We start from the raw sequence: 18515 nt of genomic DNA, 5'->3' as shown, positions 1-18515 counted from the left end.
GTCATCCTCTGGGGATCATGCATGTCTATATATTTCATGGCAAGTCATCAAAGTCTGAACAAACAGACTGTCCAACACTACCACTAACATGGATAAAAAGCGACAGTTAACAGTTTGTTCAAATGAGCAAACCTCCCACACAGCATCACAGCAGGCGGCTGTGGCTCAGGAGATAGAGCGGTCGTCCACCAATTGGAAGATTGGTGGTTCGATTCCCAGCTCTTCCAGTTCACATGGAGGAGGAAGACACTTAACCCCAGATTGCTCCCGTTGCTTTGCCAATGGCATGTGACTGTGTATGAATGGTTAGTTTCCCTCTGATGAGCAGGTTGGCACCCTGCATGGTAGCTCCTGCCATCACTGTATGCATGGCTGAATGAGATGTAATGTAAAAGCGCTTTGAGTGGTCGTAATGACTAGAAATGCGCTATATAAGTATAGTCCATTTACTTTTTAACTTTTCTGTCATTTTTATGGAGAAGCACTTCAAAAGCTCACATCATAAACTCTGATCACTGTTGATCAAGTAGTGGCTCAATGAAGGCATCTCAACAGTAGAGAAAGATCAATAACCTACTCTCTGGTTGAAAAGACATCCTTCGACTAGTTATGGGATTAAAATGACTGTTCTGCAACCTTTGTTCAATTTTTCCTGATATTTCTTACTCCAATATCTGTTCACATTCTTTTCATTGTCAGGAAAAAAAAATCAGTTAATTACTTTTTTCCTATTTACCTTCTTTTCTAATGGAACGATTTTTTGTCATACAGGCGTGGGGTATCCGAAATGTTGCCATTTTTACAAAGCAGCCCAGTCTCCCTAAGAATAACATTCATGTGGGCTGATTCTCAGTACACAATTTCCAATGCCAATGTTCACTGCCAATGCAGGAAGCAGTGTGACACTCACATATGTGGAGGTCGGGTAGAGGATGGGAGTGAAACATGTTCAGCTTGGATAGTGGTTGCCAGGGTTCACATACTGTTTCAGTGATGAGTATTGGCTTTTTTGGTGCCCAACCTTCAGTGTTTTAGCTTCCATAACTTAATCATAATTTACCAAATTGTAGTTGCTTTGCATGGATGTTGTAGGAATAATACAGAAAACATGTTTTTATGTATATGTTTGTGTTGCTCTGTAGCTGTAGTGAATGTTAACATTAAATTCATCTTTCAACATAAAATGGTTATCATTACAGAAGATAAGACATGATGCATTGACATTCTGTAGTGCCATACTGAAACTATGTAATGCATTCCTGACAGTGTTGCCTTATCAACTGTAATGTAAACACACATCAATACCTCAATAGAGCTTAGAACTTCCTCCTCTCTACAAGTGTGGAAAATGACAATACAGCTATCTGTGTATCTTACATGATACTGTCACTTGTTATACACACCTGATGTAATTACATCTTTTCAGTTGCATCACATTTTTTTGACATGCCGGTAACCTGTTGTGGAAGTGAATGTATTCCAGTGGAGAAGTCAGCAATACAAATTAGCAAGTGATGATGGATTTTTGGACTTTTTTTATTTTTTTTTATTACTTTATCACTATGGATCAAGTGACAAGTTTGATCAGTTTGTGTGTTTTTGCAATTAGTGAGAGACTCCCATCTGTTTCTTGGCAACGGTGTGATTCATTGATGTGTTTTTAATAGTTTTGTGACAACAATAGAGCTCTATGGTACAGAGGCATAAGGTATAGCAGGCTTTGAATACACAAACAACTATATACAATACTTGTTTGTATGATCTCTATGAATCACCAGACTTGAATTATGCAGTAAATGAGACATTGTTGCTACATAATATAAGAGACAAAAACAATATTATTTGCAACTCCATCGTATAGCGGTGGCAACAGAATCAGAGGCAGATATATAAAAACATTTAAGAACCCATGAGTATCTGTTTATCAATGGTTCATTTGACCTCCTATCACCTACAGTATGCTAAAATACAGTAATTCACTCGAGCCAACGTCAAACCATTTAAAGAAGGACATTTAGACAATATTTAATCTACAGGGTTTGTAACTAACTATAAACAGGTATAGATGTTGCACCTAAGCAAATTCACAGTCTCAGGTGCAATCACATCCGCCACACCTTCTGATGCTCTGCAATATGCAGCTGGCATGACACAAAAACAACAATACATGTGACACTACACAAAACAGACTTCGCTGTGCGCAGCTTGTCTTCATTAATAATTACCACATTGTATGTGAGAGAGGCAAGGATTGAATTAAGATACATGTTTTCCTGGCGTGCTGTCAAAATGAACAGAAGGTAAGGACTGATGAGGAGAAGAACTTGGGATACGGCAAACGATATGCTTCTCATTCATGTCAGTGAATGCTGCATATGTGGTCTAAATTATGATTTAACTATTACACCAATATGAGAGCTTACACACACACATTCACACACACTCAGAGCATTTGACAGCCAAGAAATGACATGTTAATTGCACCCGCTGGTTAAAAGGCCTAACAGCCATTCAGAGTAAAAGGAAGAACTCAACAATGGATGATAGAAATTTGTCTTACTGCCAGAGCTGTCGAGCTAAACAAGGAGGCTGTTTCAATGGATATTTACGTTGGTAGAGCTGGTATGTTTTTATGTTGGCTTGCAAAGATTATAAAATATGTTGCAAACCACATGGAGCAGTGAAATTGACAGTTTCATAATAGCTTGCATGCTTTATTTTTGTAATAGTAGACAAGCTTTTTAGTTGAATGATTGTGGAGGTCATAAACTGTTTGATGGAGAAAGACTTCAAGACATTAATGATCTCATATATATTATTTCAAAAAAGTTTTTGAAAAAAAGAGAATATGATTCAGATAATGATAAGTATAATGAAATTCAACTTGTTCCACATCTGGCAGTACAAGTGAAACTAGTTAATACATTGATATATTTGATATATGATAAAGACACGTAGTCAAGAAAATTATTAGGAATGAATTCCATATAAATACATATCCATATGTTCTGTCATGTTTGGTTTCTTTTTCTTTTTCAATGAAATCAATCAAGATAATTGCACTCCATATCCATAATCTTTGGTATGCATTTCTGTAGATGTGTGACTGTGTTCACTGTGACTCCTACAACACACACATTTCAAAGATTTACTGTGGTGAGGACTGTCTTTGTGGCCCATTAGGGAAGTGTCATGGCAGGGTGGTGGTGTGCTGTTTTAACACAGATACAAGGAGCTGATTTAATTTGCCATCATTTAAACTCAACTTAACTCCACCTACAGACAATGTGTTCCTCCTACTAACATTCATTATGTGTCAGACTGTTTTCCAGGTTGTGCGTCAGCAGCTGTGCTGACCCTCTGGTCAAGTGTTATTGTGAAGTGCTAGTTCACATAAGAAAGCTTCTCAGGTTATGTATCACGGTTATGTACTCTGAACTTTATACTGAACGTTATATATATAAAAAAAACTGCAATTTAAAGACAGTTTAGTTTTAATCTTAGAAAATGTACATACACTTTTAATATTTTGATGCAAAGCATTGTTAAATATTGTCATAATATTTGTGTATGTATGTGTATGTTTGTCTGCAAGTAAGAGCATAACATAAAACCCTCCTTTAAGGTTTTCATATTAGTTAGCAGTTATAAGAGCAATATAGGACATACCTGTATTGAATTCATTTTATCATAATACAAAAAAGGTAACACTATACATACAGGTAACGGATATATATTAGAGTTTTCTTTTTTTGTACATAACTTCGTAATTGTCTGCTTTTCTTTGTACCAAATTATAAATGGATGACACAGATAATATTGAATAGTTTCACAGCAGCAGTCAATAACAGTATGTGGCAACCACTGTAAATTTCATCCATGTAAGATAACACACACCATACAAATCATAAAGATGCTATCTGTCTCATTCTGATTAACAGTTGTCTTCTCATTTACAACTCTAATGTAATTACTCCCACCATATTCCTCTTTAATCTTGGTAGTCTTTTCCTCACTAACTGCTACAAGCTTGACCCTCTCACTCACACTTTATTATAAACTGTGCGGAGGTCTCACAATGATGACATCATCCAAAAGTAGAAGGCAATCTGTTCTGAAGCAGGTCAGCCTGGTAACCAGGGGCGACGGGAGCCTTGATTAAGGCTGGCCGTTTTAGATTAATTGCAGACCGGAGCGCTGGTGGCAGTGGTTATCTCGGGGCACTATGATGGGGTCTCTCTGACTTAACCAGTCAATTTATGCAGTGGGTGAATAGGACCTTCTGTTCATACTAGTATTTGTCTCCTATATTAGAGCTAGATGAGCATGGGGTCAGTTGGGAGGATGATGTTATTAGAAATTGATGCCCAGGGGTCTGAAGGTCTCCCTGGACTGACAAAGCTTAGGGCAGAGGCCATCAGAACTATGAGAAAAATCAGTAATGGATATGAAGAAGATCAAGTGAATGAGCACAAGGGACAAAAAGGACAAGGGGACTCAATACTGCTTGATCGGGGAAAGGAATAAAATAAAAAGTTTGGTGCCTGCTTGAGTTTGTTAAAGGTAAAACGAAAGCGACATAAAACTGATATGTCTTAATGTTTAAAAATGATATATTGCATCATAAAAAGACTCCAAATAAAACACTCCCAGTTAGAGAGAGAAGGAAGGAAAGATGAGGCACAACACATTTCGAATTGTTGATATATTGCACTTGGAAGAATTCATTAAAAGTTTGTACAAACGTCTCCCCTAAAGCTGACAGCTCAGTGGAGCAACACAGCGAGTGCAATATTCAAACAGCCCTCTTTACTTTGTTACAGATTTGTTTAAAGTAAAAGAAAACAAATCGGGCTCTGTGTGTAAGCTTGCATGGTGCATGAAAAAGAGCGAGGAGGGGAGGGGGATGGGGCAGAAGAAAAACCATGAGGATTTCTCCATAGGCAAATAAAGTGGCAGATATAAACACATACACACACATGCTCGTACATTTAAGAGGGAAATGTAAAAATCATATATATTGCATATGTATTACACAATGTAAACTGTCAGTACCATAGCATGTGGTTTAGACAATAGCTTCAACACCCTGGTAACATAGCTACTAATAATATGTTAACTTAACATTCAGTACATCCAATTAAAAAGGCTATAAATATGGATTGAAAAACACTAATATTCTACAACTGTGAGGCTGTGTACAGGCACAATAATACAGTGTATAATAATGTCAGCCTGTTAGCATGCTCACAGTGAAAATGCTAACGTGCTGATATTAAGAAGGTATAATGTTTACCATGTTCACCATATTAGCTTAGTGCAAAGTAGCACCAATTAGTGTCATAGCGATCCATCACATAGTTGTCAAGATATTTCCATTAAAAAACAATCTCATGTCAACCTCATTGACAGGTCAGGGACTTACCAGAGTAATTAGGATACATTATCTGAGCACCATGAATATTTGCACCACATGTCATGGAAATCCATCCAGTAGTGGTTGAGCTATTTCACTCTGGACCAAAGATGCTGACCAACCAACAGATTAGTGGATATCACCATCCCTAGAAAAACATCAAAAGGAAAAGGATTAGCCTGGAAGAAGCCTGTCCCTAAAATGACACAATAATAATTCTTCACAACATGTCCCTGGCTATGTATGGCTTGAATTTCAGATCAAATGAAAAATAATCCAATGGCACAGAGGCTGCCAAAACACGAAAAAAAAGTACAAGAAAAATGAAACGTAAACTTCAGTCCCAATAAACAACCTGGTGCATTTCAGATGAGGTCTATAATAAATGACAAAGTTCCATACTGAGAGGTGGCTGGTTAGATCCTAACTAACAATGGATTTAGCACTTAGCATTTTTCTGCATGAGAACTCTGTTGGCCCCATTTCCAAACGTGAGTCGGCACAGTTATTTAAAAACCGTAACTATGATTGTCATGATATTACTGTTGCCATGACAATGAAAGTTGCCTAAGGAAGTAATGACTTAACCCACAACTGATCATTTTAACTCTGACCAAGTGGTTTCTGTGCTTAAATCTAACCAAACCTTAACCATAGTGTTGTCACATCATAAAACAAAATGAATTTTAACAGTTATTTGACAAATGATGTTGTCCTGCTTATTACTGATTAGAAAATGCTGCTATGGGTCATTCTGGAATGCATGGTCAAATGACCTATGTGGTCATTTAATTTGGAGGACTTGTTGGTACTCCAGATAACATGTGACCTTTCAATGTTGGCTTCTGGTACTTAATTAGATTGGTTGTCAGGAGATTTTGTTGGAAATGTCCTCTGTCTCCTGTTGCTTTGTGCAACATCTTGATTCTGCAGGTGTGCAGGTATTCGCTGTGTTGGTGCCCTTGTTGTAAACTCCCAGAAATGTCCTCAACAACTTCCATGCTGTTGCCATATTTTATTAAAAAATCTTTTGTTCTTGGAGCCGAAGGGCGATTGTGAGCAGTCTGTCAGTTCTATGTCACAATGCAGTAGGGTATCCACATATGTAATTCTGCTACTCCCTGGGCATAGCCTTTAATGCATGATTGACATGTTCATTCATTAAACAGCTAGATTTGACAGAATGGCAACTTGCCAAGAGAGCTGAAGCTTTGAGGGTGGAAGTATTTTGTTCAGTGCCAGACTGCAGGCATGTCTGTTCGCAATAACTAGAAGTGGAGCAGTGGTATTCCCAAATTTTCATAATCAAATGTTCGTCCTTGAAAAGTGGTTTTTCATAGATCCCACCACCAATGCCTGTGGTCATCTTCAATTCATGTCAGTTATAATGGATTCAAATAGTGACAAGTTGAAAGAATAAAAAATGTCAAAATAAAAGAAACTCCACAGTTGAAGCATAATCCACTTCATGCTCTCCATCTGTGCTCAGTATGTCCCAGTCATTATTTCCTCAAAGCATGGTTAAACACATTGCCTCTGTCACCCTCCAAACTTTTAACAAAAGTGCATATTTAGCTGTATTTTGGAAAAAGATTACTTTGAACATACTGCATCCCCTAGAACAATGTTCTGTGGATGTACCAATACTCTACTCTAACTGACCACAACTACTTTTACCAGAAAGAGGGACATTGCATTTTATATCTCAAGTATACAGAGGTTAACTTGTTAGCTCAGTTAGCTTGTTAGCTCCAGTCCCGTCTCAAAACTATCTAAAATGATGAGTGTTTTGTGGAGCATTTTATACTTGGAAAAAGTAAATGGTGCAACATGTTTAAGAAGCTGATTGGGTCCTCTATTTTGGACTGCTCCTCAACAGTAAGTACTTTCAGATGATTTGCTATTGATCTCGGGAACAAAAACACATGCCAGTGTTCACCAAAGTATTCACAGATTTATTTAGCCCCTGTGAGTTCATCAACTGATCACAGTAATTCAGTAGAAATTATTCGATTTTAAAAAATCTTAACATTTTCAATGGTGGTATGACTGGAATTTATATCAAACAGCTTCACAGCTAAGTTCAACAGCATAAATGATTTTTCAAGGATGATTTTGCTCAAATGTTTTGCCCAGTAAATACAATACATTTTAAATTAGCGTCTGTTTAAATTAGGCTTTATTTGCCCCAAACAGAATTAAGCAAAGACAACATAAAGGCATTAAGCACAGAAGAAACAGCGCAACCTTCCATGAATATTTACTAAGACGTGACAATAATAACTACAAATTAAAGGAAAAAGCACCATTAAATGTCTTACAAAGGAACATTTTTCCATCACAGACTTTCACAGCAGTTTCATTGCTCTTTGACATCAGCTCTACAAATCTGTGGAACTTTGAAGGTGATGGAGCAAATATGTTGACTCCAGTAGGTATTCAACTTGTGTGAGATCTGGTAAATATGAAGGCCATAAAGAATGATTCACATAATTTCCATACTCATTAAATCATTCCGTGACCCTTGTTTGATGTGTGACAGCATCTGCATACATTATAGTTCTCCACTCATTTTATGACCCATCTGTATGTAAAATGACATAAATCTTGTTTTTAAATATCATGTGTAGATTATATTTGTATCGCTCTAGTTGAACGCGTTCCTAATCTGCCATTCAACACGTCATCTTGCACAGAACAAAACAGTGGAGTCTTACAATACATCAGCAAATACACGTAATTGCTTGTGATTGAAGATTAAAGAAACAGCAGACACTAAGGTTTTGTAAGTGTGCTCATTCAGTGGACCATGACTGAAAATATATTATTGAAAAGCCAGGTCCTGAATCTACAGAACTATGTCAAATCAATGTAGATTTATTTTAAATTTAACAAAATAATCAGTAGAATAATCAATCAGTGTTATACTTTCATTCTATTTCTATTACACTTAGCCTACCTTATACATTCACCCATGCAATCCTACTCATCCTCCTCCCTATGATCAAGCCAAGTGTGCAGTTTCCTTGCCAGGGAATACTTTATATTATAGAAGGATAAGTCAGAAAAATTGGCCAGTTGATCTGTGGATCAAGCAGTACTGTCTGTCTGTCTGTGTGTGTGTGTGTGTGTGTGTGTGTGTGTGTGTGTGTGTGTGTGTGTGTGTGTGTGTGTGTGTGTGTGTAGGAATTAATGTGCAAACAGGGTTTCAGTGTGATGACTTTCCAGAGTTGTAAAATCCACACTGTGAAGTATTACAATCTGCTGTGCAGTGTTTTCTGATCAGCCTTTAAATGCAATAATTAGTCCAACTGGACTTGCTGGATTGTATTGCATTGTCTCACCAGCAGTTTAAACAGCATGCCCACCCCCACACAGCCCCTTGTATTGGTTCACACAGAGCTCTTTTCAGTTTGAATGCAGCTGAGGACTTCCTGTATGTTGCTAAACAACAAGAAAAAAAGAACAACGACAGATTAATAAATGGTATCCAGTACATGAAGACAGTAGACGAGACAGGTATTCTTATTTACCTTTCTATCAAGTGCATAGATGATGCACTCGCTATGGGCAGATGACAACATTTATGTCACGCAGACCCTCACACATCCTCACAGACCCTTGTGGCCACACACATATGAAAAGTGTGAATTGGCCTTTAGGAATATGAGGACTTAGATGGAAAAAAGAAAACCAAGCACTTGTGGGCTTAAGGGGAAGATATGAGAGCAACAGATAGAAGTTGGTCATATACAGTGCGTGTGTGTGTGTGTGTGTGTGTGTGTGTGTGTGTGTGTGTGTGTGTGTGTGTGTGTGTGTGTGTTTGTGTGTGGTGCAGTTGGAAAATGAGACACCATTGACTGAAGAGGATATGAGTGAAACATTACAATGAAGTAGGCGATCCAGTTTTTCTTTTTAGGCCTATTTAATCAGAATACACAGTTGTACTATTTTATTGCAATAGCTGTTTTTTTTTCCTTCTTTTTTGGTACTTTTTATGTCCCCAATATTACGGCCACTGACGAGAAGAGTTTTATCAATGTGAAAATGAAAAGGAACACTTTGTGCAGGAATCCCAGTACAGTCAATTATCTATTCAATTTTCTCTCTTTTTACAGAATAAAAAGCTAAATTGAACCAATTTCTACAAAAAGGCAAGTTTCCACAGCATAACTCTATATATATATATATATATATATATATATATATATATATATATATATATATGTTTGTCCTTAACATATATCCAAGAACGTTCATCTGATCTACTTCATACCTGGCTGATACATTACCGGGGATTCAAGGAAGTGCAGTGTTGAGTGCTATGTTGGATGAGCAGCTGTTGAGAGATATATAAAAATACCTCATGAACAATGCTGATTTGCCTCTTCTGCAACTCAACAAGCAGAAATATGGACAGTTTGACTCCATTACAACTCAGAGTGTGGTTAGAGGTTGGATTACATACAAAGTGATAATGACTTGAAAAAGTTGAACTCTACTATTGAACTGTGTGCTGTGAATGAAACTGTACCTTCAAGACTTACTGCAGGATTTTCTCAGACACACTTTGAACAGGGACTTACAGTTCATCTAACTAAGAAGTGAGGAATCTCTGTCTGTCTGCTTGTATGTATGTCCTTTGCATATCTCAACAACTGTTCGTCCGATTGATGTCACACTTGGCAGGTGTACTGCAGTGGACCTAAGGAAGTGCAGTGTTGAGTGTGAAGTTGTTTGGACATGTGACACTATCCATTACCTCTGAGTAAACAAGTGAACAACGAGCCACTCAGCTCCGTGTCTGAGCTCAGTGGGCCCTGTTTGACCCAAACTCTGTCACATCACAGCAGGATGGGACTTGTGGACTCTGTGACAGAGGCACTAAGGCACGCACCCTGCTCTGCTCAACTGCCCAGGAGAGAAAAACAAGGAGAAAAGAATAGAAATGGAGGCAGCAGGAGCACAGACACATTCGATTGGCAACTGAAGAATCAACTGATGGACGGCAGTGAATTGCTACTGTAGTTCAAAACAGGTTTATTCTCACTGGTGAAGTTTCCACCTGGATTAAAACCATTTGATTTATTCATTCATTTTCATTTTAATTAATAACTTTGTCAACTTACACACTCATATGTGGTTCTTCAGAAATAATAAGCAATTGGCCCGTTTCGACCGGGTACGTTTTGAACGGGCGCCGCACTACTAACAGTGAAATATTGGAAAAGCTTCTGTAATATGAGGAAGCAAATTCAAAGGTTTATAACTGAACATGTTTCTATCATACTTTATTTTTTTTCTCTCTTGAATTAACAACCACACTGACTTTGAAAACGGCTATGAACACAGCCAAAGCCACAATTCACCCACTTGAGAGTTGATAATGCATCATCAAGTGCAGCACCAGTGTACTTCACTCAGTGTTACTTGATGCTAAAAGCAAGCCGTAATGGGTTTGAGTTATGCATTTTTCCACACATAACTCTCCCTCCCTGAAAACAACTTTGGCAGACAGTGATGAAAAATCCTAACCGGAAACTGAATTACTCAAAATGCAGATTCATGGCTGGTTTCCCTCCTCTCCTATTTGCAAAATAACAGTGCCACCCCAGTTCTGCCAGACGCCGACCAAAAGGCAACACGCGAGCTTCTATCAAAAGCACTGCTGAACAAATCAGTGAACTTCACAGCCAGGGGAATTTACATGTTGAAAGGCCATAATTTAACTGCCGTTTCTTGGAAATGTCGCTGAACTTGAGCTTGAGGTTGCCTCTTTTCTTTCTCCGCTCTTAGTGTACAATCATTAACATACCAAGAGAACATGAATAAATTACCACCCGCTGACACTTAAATCATTTTGTCGTTCCTCTACCAAATGCATCAGGAGAGAGGGGAGGCGGTGGGGGTCAAGGGAAGAGAGCCAGACAGAAAGAGAGAAATATACAGTAAGTAATATAGCAAATGAGAGACATCCAAAAGACTTGAGACATTCCCTTGAGAAATCTAGTCCACTTAAGAAGAACTGACTTCTGAAAACTTCCTCCCGAGAATCCCACATTAAAAAAGCCCAATGCAATATAAAATCTGTGCAAATTTGGGTCAGGGTTCTCCGTGCTGTCAATTAAGAGTCATGTGAACTGTGAGCATTTTCCCCAAACTCATATATTCTGTCAGGTTACAGGCGTCCCTTGATTTTAATTGCTTCAAAGTTGCCAGGCAACGGCTAAAGAGGCTATGCCTTGGTGAGTAATACTATGTGCACTCATATTTGGAAGCGAGTGGAAAACAGACCTTGCCGTTACACATGCATGCACACACACACACACACACTCAGTTTGAACAGTATTTATTACTGTATTGATATTAGATGAACTTACAGTGTGTAATTATGCTCTCCATCTGCCTGCTCAGTTGTCCTCAATACTGCTCATTATCTTGAGCGGTGCAAACGCGCCACATCGCACCGATTTTCTCATCATTCTTCCCCCCCCTTAACTGCTTTTACTATCTCTCACTTTTCTAAGCCCTTCTCAGGAGCACATTCTCACTTTCTCTCCATTTAAGCTACTCTTTCTTTTTTTTTTTGTCTCTCCATCTCATCTTGCTGTTAGCTTTTCTCTCATTCCACTTTCCGCCTCCACTTTCACCCACTCATCCTTTAAATCAGTCTTTCATCCCCTTCTCATTTTCCTCAACCTGCTTTCATGTCTCCATTTTTACTTTACCTATCGCTCTTTTTTTTCCCCCTGCTATTCTTTCCAGCCTTTTGCCTCTCTGACCTGTGTCTGCCCTCTGTTCTCCTGTGTTTCAGCTACTTTCGCTTCCCCTTTATTGCTATACTTTTCCATCCACCTTTATCTTGTCCTCTATTCTCTATCTTTATCACCTTTTCCCTCTTTTAGACTCTCTTTTCCTCTCTCCTTTACTTTTCCCCGTCTCTGTTTATTCCCTCCTCCCCTTCCCTCACCTCTGTGTTTCAGTCTCCCTGTTTGTTCTCAGTTCTCTCTGAAACAGTAGCGGAGGCTGTCCGAGGCTCTTACCAACCACAGTAGAAGGCTGCATTAATATTGCATGCCACTGTCTTATCGACCACAGCAATGCCAGGAATACAGAGCCGCCTACAAGACAAGTTAGCGGCTAGAGTGGCTGCTTGCACACACAGATGCAAGTGGATACACAGACACAGACACACACACACAGACACACACACACACACACACACATATATATATACACATGTATAGGTCTATGGTAACAGCAAAGGCAAATCTGTGGCTTGGGTGGCATTGGTTTAGGGTTCTGTGGTGCACACTGAGTCTAAACCAAGTCACAAAGATGAAGTTTCCTCACCATACAAAAAAATCTGAACCTTGGGGGGAAAAAAGAAAAGAAAAGAAAGTTAGGAGATATCTCATAGGAGGAAAGGAATCAAGTTTCGACCACTGGATTTGAAACTGTGAGGACTGCAAATTGAATAAAATCCTTTTCTAACAGTCCCTAAAAATGAAGCCTTAACTCAGGGCCTAATTCTAATGCCCAAACTCAACACAGGACAGAGTTCTCACTAAAAATGCTCCTGACCTTTTCACAATAGAAATACAAGAGCACAGACAAATACACACACATATATACACACACACATACACACACACACACACACACAAACCCAGCATGTGTCTGCACATTCCGGCAGCCTGCCTGGCTTTTTCCATCAGCTGGACCTATCACAGCTTATTATCAGCTCCTTTGAACCGTGGGCTCAGAGCATGATTGCACTCTCAATTAATGCCTGTATGATCTACTTTGACGGAGCGAGTAATGACAAGTGCCTTGCCTGCGTGCGTGCGTCTGTGTGTGGGTGTGTGACGGGGGTTATATATATGTGTGTGTGTGTGTGTGTGTGTGTGTGTGTGCAGACATTTGCTTCTTTGCGCATATATGTCTTTCTGTGTATGTACGTCTGTGTATTTCTGTACATTCATGCATAGCCTTGTCCTTGTGTGTCTTTCTAATACAGTAGGCGTATACATGTGCTCGCCAGCAGTGTTAGCCTGCTCATGTGTGTGTGTGTGTGTGTGTGTGTGTGTATGTGCAGGGTCTCGTCGGGGGGTAGTGAACCAGTTAAGGCTAAATTGGGAGAGACATATGTGGCTCTGCATAGAATGTCTTTTCAAAGGCATCCTTTTATCTTTGGCCTCCTTCATAACCAATGGAATCTGCCAAGAGAACGGCTGTAGAAGTTTTTGATTATTTCGCCGCACTGTCATATCTGATGGGCCTAAAGATTAAACCTAGCACCTCTCAAGTTGCTCTATTTATACTAGTCAGAGGAGGAAAACATTTGGAAAGTTTCTAGGTTTTAATATTAGGTTAGGCGTGCGAACATAAAAGCTTTTCTCTGCATGTATTTGTGTGTATGCATGTCCACCCAAAAGATAAAAAAAACAAAAAGCATAAGCCAAAGTCGGCAGACACATACGACGATGAAAGTATTACAGCGCCTGGGAGAGAAAAAAAAAGACAAAAAGACAGACAGATCTTCGCTGTGCATGTCTGTGTGAGCATGTTCTTTCAGAAAACATAAATGCAGATGAAAGGTGGTGTGTTGCGAGTCCATGTCAGGCTGTGCACACTCACACTAACACAACATGAGAGCCTTTAGCATTCATTTAATCTGCAAGGAACTCACATGTTTTGTGATGTGATGACCAACTCGAGTGAAATATGACCCAAAAGAAGTGCAATTCGCCCTGATTAATAAAATAAAAACAAAAATATTCTGTTATTTTATCTATTCTCTGTTCTCTCTTTTCACTATCACACACACACACACACAATTCCCTACCGCCTCATTCAAAGCATAGGTTCACATTTTGTCAAATCGGTCCTCTAACAATATGCAATGAAAAAGTTATTGTCCACTGTAATTGTTCCTATTGTTCAAAATATCTAAGTTTCATTGTAGGTAATAGGAGGAAAAAATCAATGCAATTTCACTCCTTTGTAAATGCAAAAATGCAGTCTAAAGTTCAGCAGAGGTTATTTAAAAGTAGTAGGCATCTTTGAAAAGTTTAAAGTTAACATAACAGAGAGAGAGAGAGAGAGAGAGAGAGAGAGAGAGAGACAGAGAGAGAAAGAGAGAGAGAGAGGTAAAGAAATACAATAAAGGCACCCAGAGCCTTAACCCCTTGGCTGCCAGGGCACATTTTTTAGTATGAGATTGCCTCTTTGTGTTACTATCCCTCTACTGCAGCTCAGCACTCTGTATGCTGAAGTTACATCTTATTGTGCCAACCCTTTCTTTAACATTTTTTTTAACGTATTCTTTAGAAAATATCAGACTGCTGAAGCCTCTTGTTGAACTTTTGATTTTGTCCTCCATCACTAACATTAAACTCGCCATAGGAAAGGATCTCAATGTGGCCAATACACGTCAGGAACAATTACACTGACTAATAAATAATTCATTGTACAAACGGGCACGTGGGAATTGTTTTAAGATACAATTGAATTAATGCGATGCTATCCTTTAACCTTAATGTTGTCTTTTTGGCGTCCTAGAGACAGCAGCTCAGAAGGCATATTTAACATTGATTCTTCATGACTTTTACAGATTTTCATAAGAATTGCTTATTAACATGATTTTGAATTCATGGTATATTTCAGTAGACCTTGGCAGAAAATAGTAAAATGGTTATGTTTGGAGCTCCAACTGTAAAAGTCGATTCTTAAATTCTTGATATATATACTAAAACTTGCAAATTCTAAAGTCCATTTGGATTTGTGTTATTGGCTTTTTTTTCATGTAACAGTTTATTCATGTGAAGTCTTGTGTTTTTGAGGTCTTAATTAACCCCAAACGTAGGTAGGATAACACTGTGTTCATTATTCTGTCTGTGAAAGTCTTTTTTTGGCTAAAAACAATGTGTTGGTGTGTAGGCCACATAACATCAAAACCTATGTAATTAGTGGGTGTAATAACAATGCTTTAAGGTTATTTTATTTTAATATTTTGTAACCTCTATCAAATTGGCTTGTGGCCAAGGTAAAAATTACCACTTCAGTATTTTGCTACATAAAAGAAGACACAATTAAATGAAAAAATAAAATCATTTGCAATTATATTATTTTTTTCACATGGATTTTAGACCAGAGCCAATCTTAACACAACAAAGGAAGTTCACATATTTTTTTCTCACATAATAAAACTTTACAACTATCTCCTTCATTGAAATATCATATGTGGATATATATGTGACATTTATGCCTTTCAGATCCAGCAGTGGTTTGACAAAGTACAGACATCTTCTATACCTGCAGTCACATGATCTGACCTTGGCACTTGAGAGTCACAGAGATAAATCAAGTGCTTGTGTGTAGCCTCTGTGGTGGTGCGTTCAGGGGTATTGACAGGCTTTCTGCCACCTTGCGATTGCCTCCGGTATAACAGCTCAGTATAATCCACAGTGGATTACCACTGAGTAATGCTCCCACGATTAAGAAGGATTTTCTCTCCGGGGTTTTAATGAGAATCTCAGCAGTGTTTGTAGTGGCGGCTGCCCTCTGGTTTCTTTGTCAAACCTGGTGCTTTGCATGTGTGTCAAGTCTGTGTGTGTATGTGTGTGTGTGTGTGTGTGTGTGTGTGTGTCTGTGTGTGTTTATGAATGTGCATTCTCTTGTTTGTCTCCTTTGTTTCCATTTTCTCTGTTTTCTCTGATAGTGTATTCACCTTTCTCTCTCTCTCTCTCTCTCTCTCTCTCTCTCTCTCTCTCTTTCTTTCTTTCTCAAACATACTCTTACAACTAGAACAAAGATAAGGGGTGAAGGTGAAAAGTAAAACACAATACATTGTTAAGGAGGTAAAACCAACCTAAAACTGTATGATTTATTTTTTCATTGCACGTCTGTTGCATATAAATACCTATCTTGTAAATATGCTATTACACCTTAAAAATCCGACTCCAGCTAAATGAAATTAGATTTTTATGAATATGTGGCTCATGTCAAATCATTTCAGAATTCAGTATTGTGTAACTGGCATGGGTCACATTGTTATTATTATTATTATTTCACCATTCGCCATCGTGCTATTCTGGCTGCTGCATCAAGAGTAACCTTGCTGTCTTTCTCCACTTTTCCTTCTTCTCTGTGTGCTCTGTGTGAGTGAGCGCTGTTGTTGGTTGCCTGCCTGTCTTTCCTGTGGCTGTAGATTTTGTGGTTCAAACTTTCACATTGTCCTGCCCTTGACACCATCTCTCTCCCTCTCTCTCTCTCTGTCTGTCTCTATGTCAGTGTTTAAAGACTGGCTGGAAGACTTCCTTTGCCTGTTTCTATGTTTATGTGTGTGTGTATGTATATGCATGTTTTTGATTGTGGTGGCAGTGGGGTGGGGCACTGGGGGCATGCATAATTGTGTGTGTGCATGTGTGTTTTCGTGTGTGTGTGTGTGTGTGTGTGTGTCAGACTGGCCCCAGGGTCCTGAGCCATCACGCTTTATGAGGTATGGCAAGGTGAGAGCAAAACATCTGCTAGCCCAAAGAAAAGCCCTGGTCTGGGACTCATACTGGGTTTGGACAATGAGCACACACACACACAAACACACACACACACACACACTTACTGTGCCAATCTTATCGCATACATTGAACGTTTTTTTACAAAAATATACACACACACACTGTCAGTAACGGAGTCGCTTAGAATACACAAAGCTTTTTCCTGATTTTCCTGCCAGGCTAGAACCATACACACATGTAACACATGAGCAAACCCTTATATGAAAGCACACACTTATATTCAAATACACACACACACCCCCTTCTCCTCAGGCTTTCTTTCCTCTGATCCCCCCTTCTTGGTTGGCTCTTGTTCTCTCACATACCGGCATTTCCCTCATGTCAAGGGCATTGGAACAATCCCCTAGTACCTGCCATCGTGTGCCGCCCCCCCTCCTCCCCTTTCCTCCTCCCTCCACCACCCCATCCCTCCGCTCCTCTCTTTCCGCCGCCCCTCCTGTCTTCTCAGAACACCCCGGAGAGGAGAACTGCCATGTAAGGTCTAGTGGAGAGAGGATAGACACAGAGAGCGTTCAGACCGCCTCTGACATCGGAATCACTGAACCTGCCCACATCTATTCTCTCCAACCTTGTCTGTCAGGCTGCCTGTCTGTATTTTATATATGTATGTGTGTGCGTGTGTGTGTGTGTGTGTGTGTGTGTGTGTGTGTGTGTGTGTGTGTGAAGAAGAGCTGCTCTGCCTTTTTTTTTTTTTTTTTTTGTTAACCCTTTTTTGTATGCAGGCGAAGTTGGCTGACAAAGTAACTTTTCTTTTCTTTCTGTGGGTAAGCTGTGAGGGACGAGTCTGTGCTTTCACACTCTGGTTAGGCATTTTTGGCCACTGAGTAAATTTACTTGAGTGGGTTGAAGGTGTCTGATTCACAGCACATCAGTGGTGCTTATGGGCTGAAAGAGCTGCATGTAAAGCTAACTCCAGCTGTGTTGATTGCACATTTTTCTCCTTTCTCAATATTAACTCTGAGCTATTTCTACTTCTCTCAAAACTTGAGCATCTCTTCCCTTTAACATCTCTCTCTCTCTAGAAGTAGAAATTAAGAACAAAAACACTCAAACACTTAAAAGCTGAGATGTGCCTAATTCTCAATCGTGGAAACACTTTTTTTTTTGTACTGACTGAAATAAAGCCGTCTCTTCGGAAGTAGTGCAAACAAAAGGATGTTGTCATTGTTTTGCTTTCCAGAAAAGCAGTCTCACTGTTTAATATGCCTTGTCAAGTACCCCTGAAAAGGTTTGGCTAAATTACAGTCATCGGTTGAATACCGCTTGATATTTTCCATTTTAACTGTGGCAAGTACAATTCCTTTCTCCCTTCCATGGCGTGCCTTCCCGTCAAACATCATTTGTCTGCTCTGTCTGGCCTGTAATTGTGAAACACTTCAAACAGTCTGGAAGGGTATAAACAAATGGAAATGATTCCTTTTTCATCACTTAAATGAATAAAAAGATGTAATTCCAATTCGTTCATGCAGATTTTATATCAAGTGAGATTTCAAATGACAAATAGCATTACATCAAACCTA

Source organism: Scomber japonicus, chromosome 2, assembly GCF_027409825.1.
Source record: "Scomber japonicus isolate fScoJap1 chromosome 2, fScoJap1.pri, whole genome shotgun sequence".
Classification (NCBI taxonomy): domain Eukaryota; kingdom Metazoa; phylum Chordata; class Actinopteri; order Scombriformes; family Scombridae; genus Scomber; species Scomber japonicus.
The sequence above is the reverse complement of the archived record's forward strand: the minus strand, read 5'-3'. Positions refer to the sequence as shown.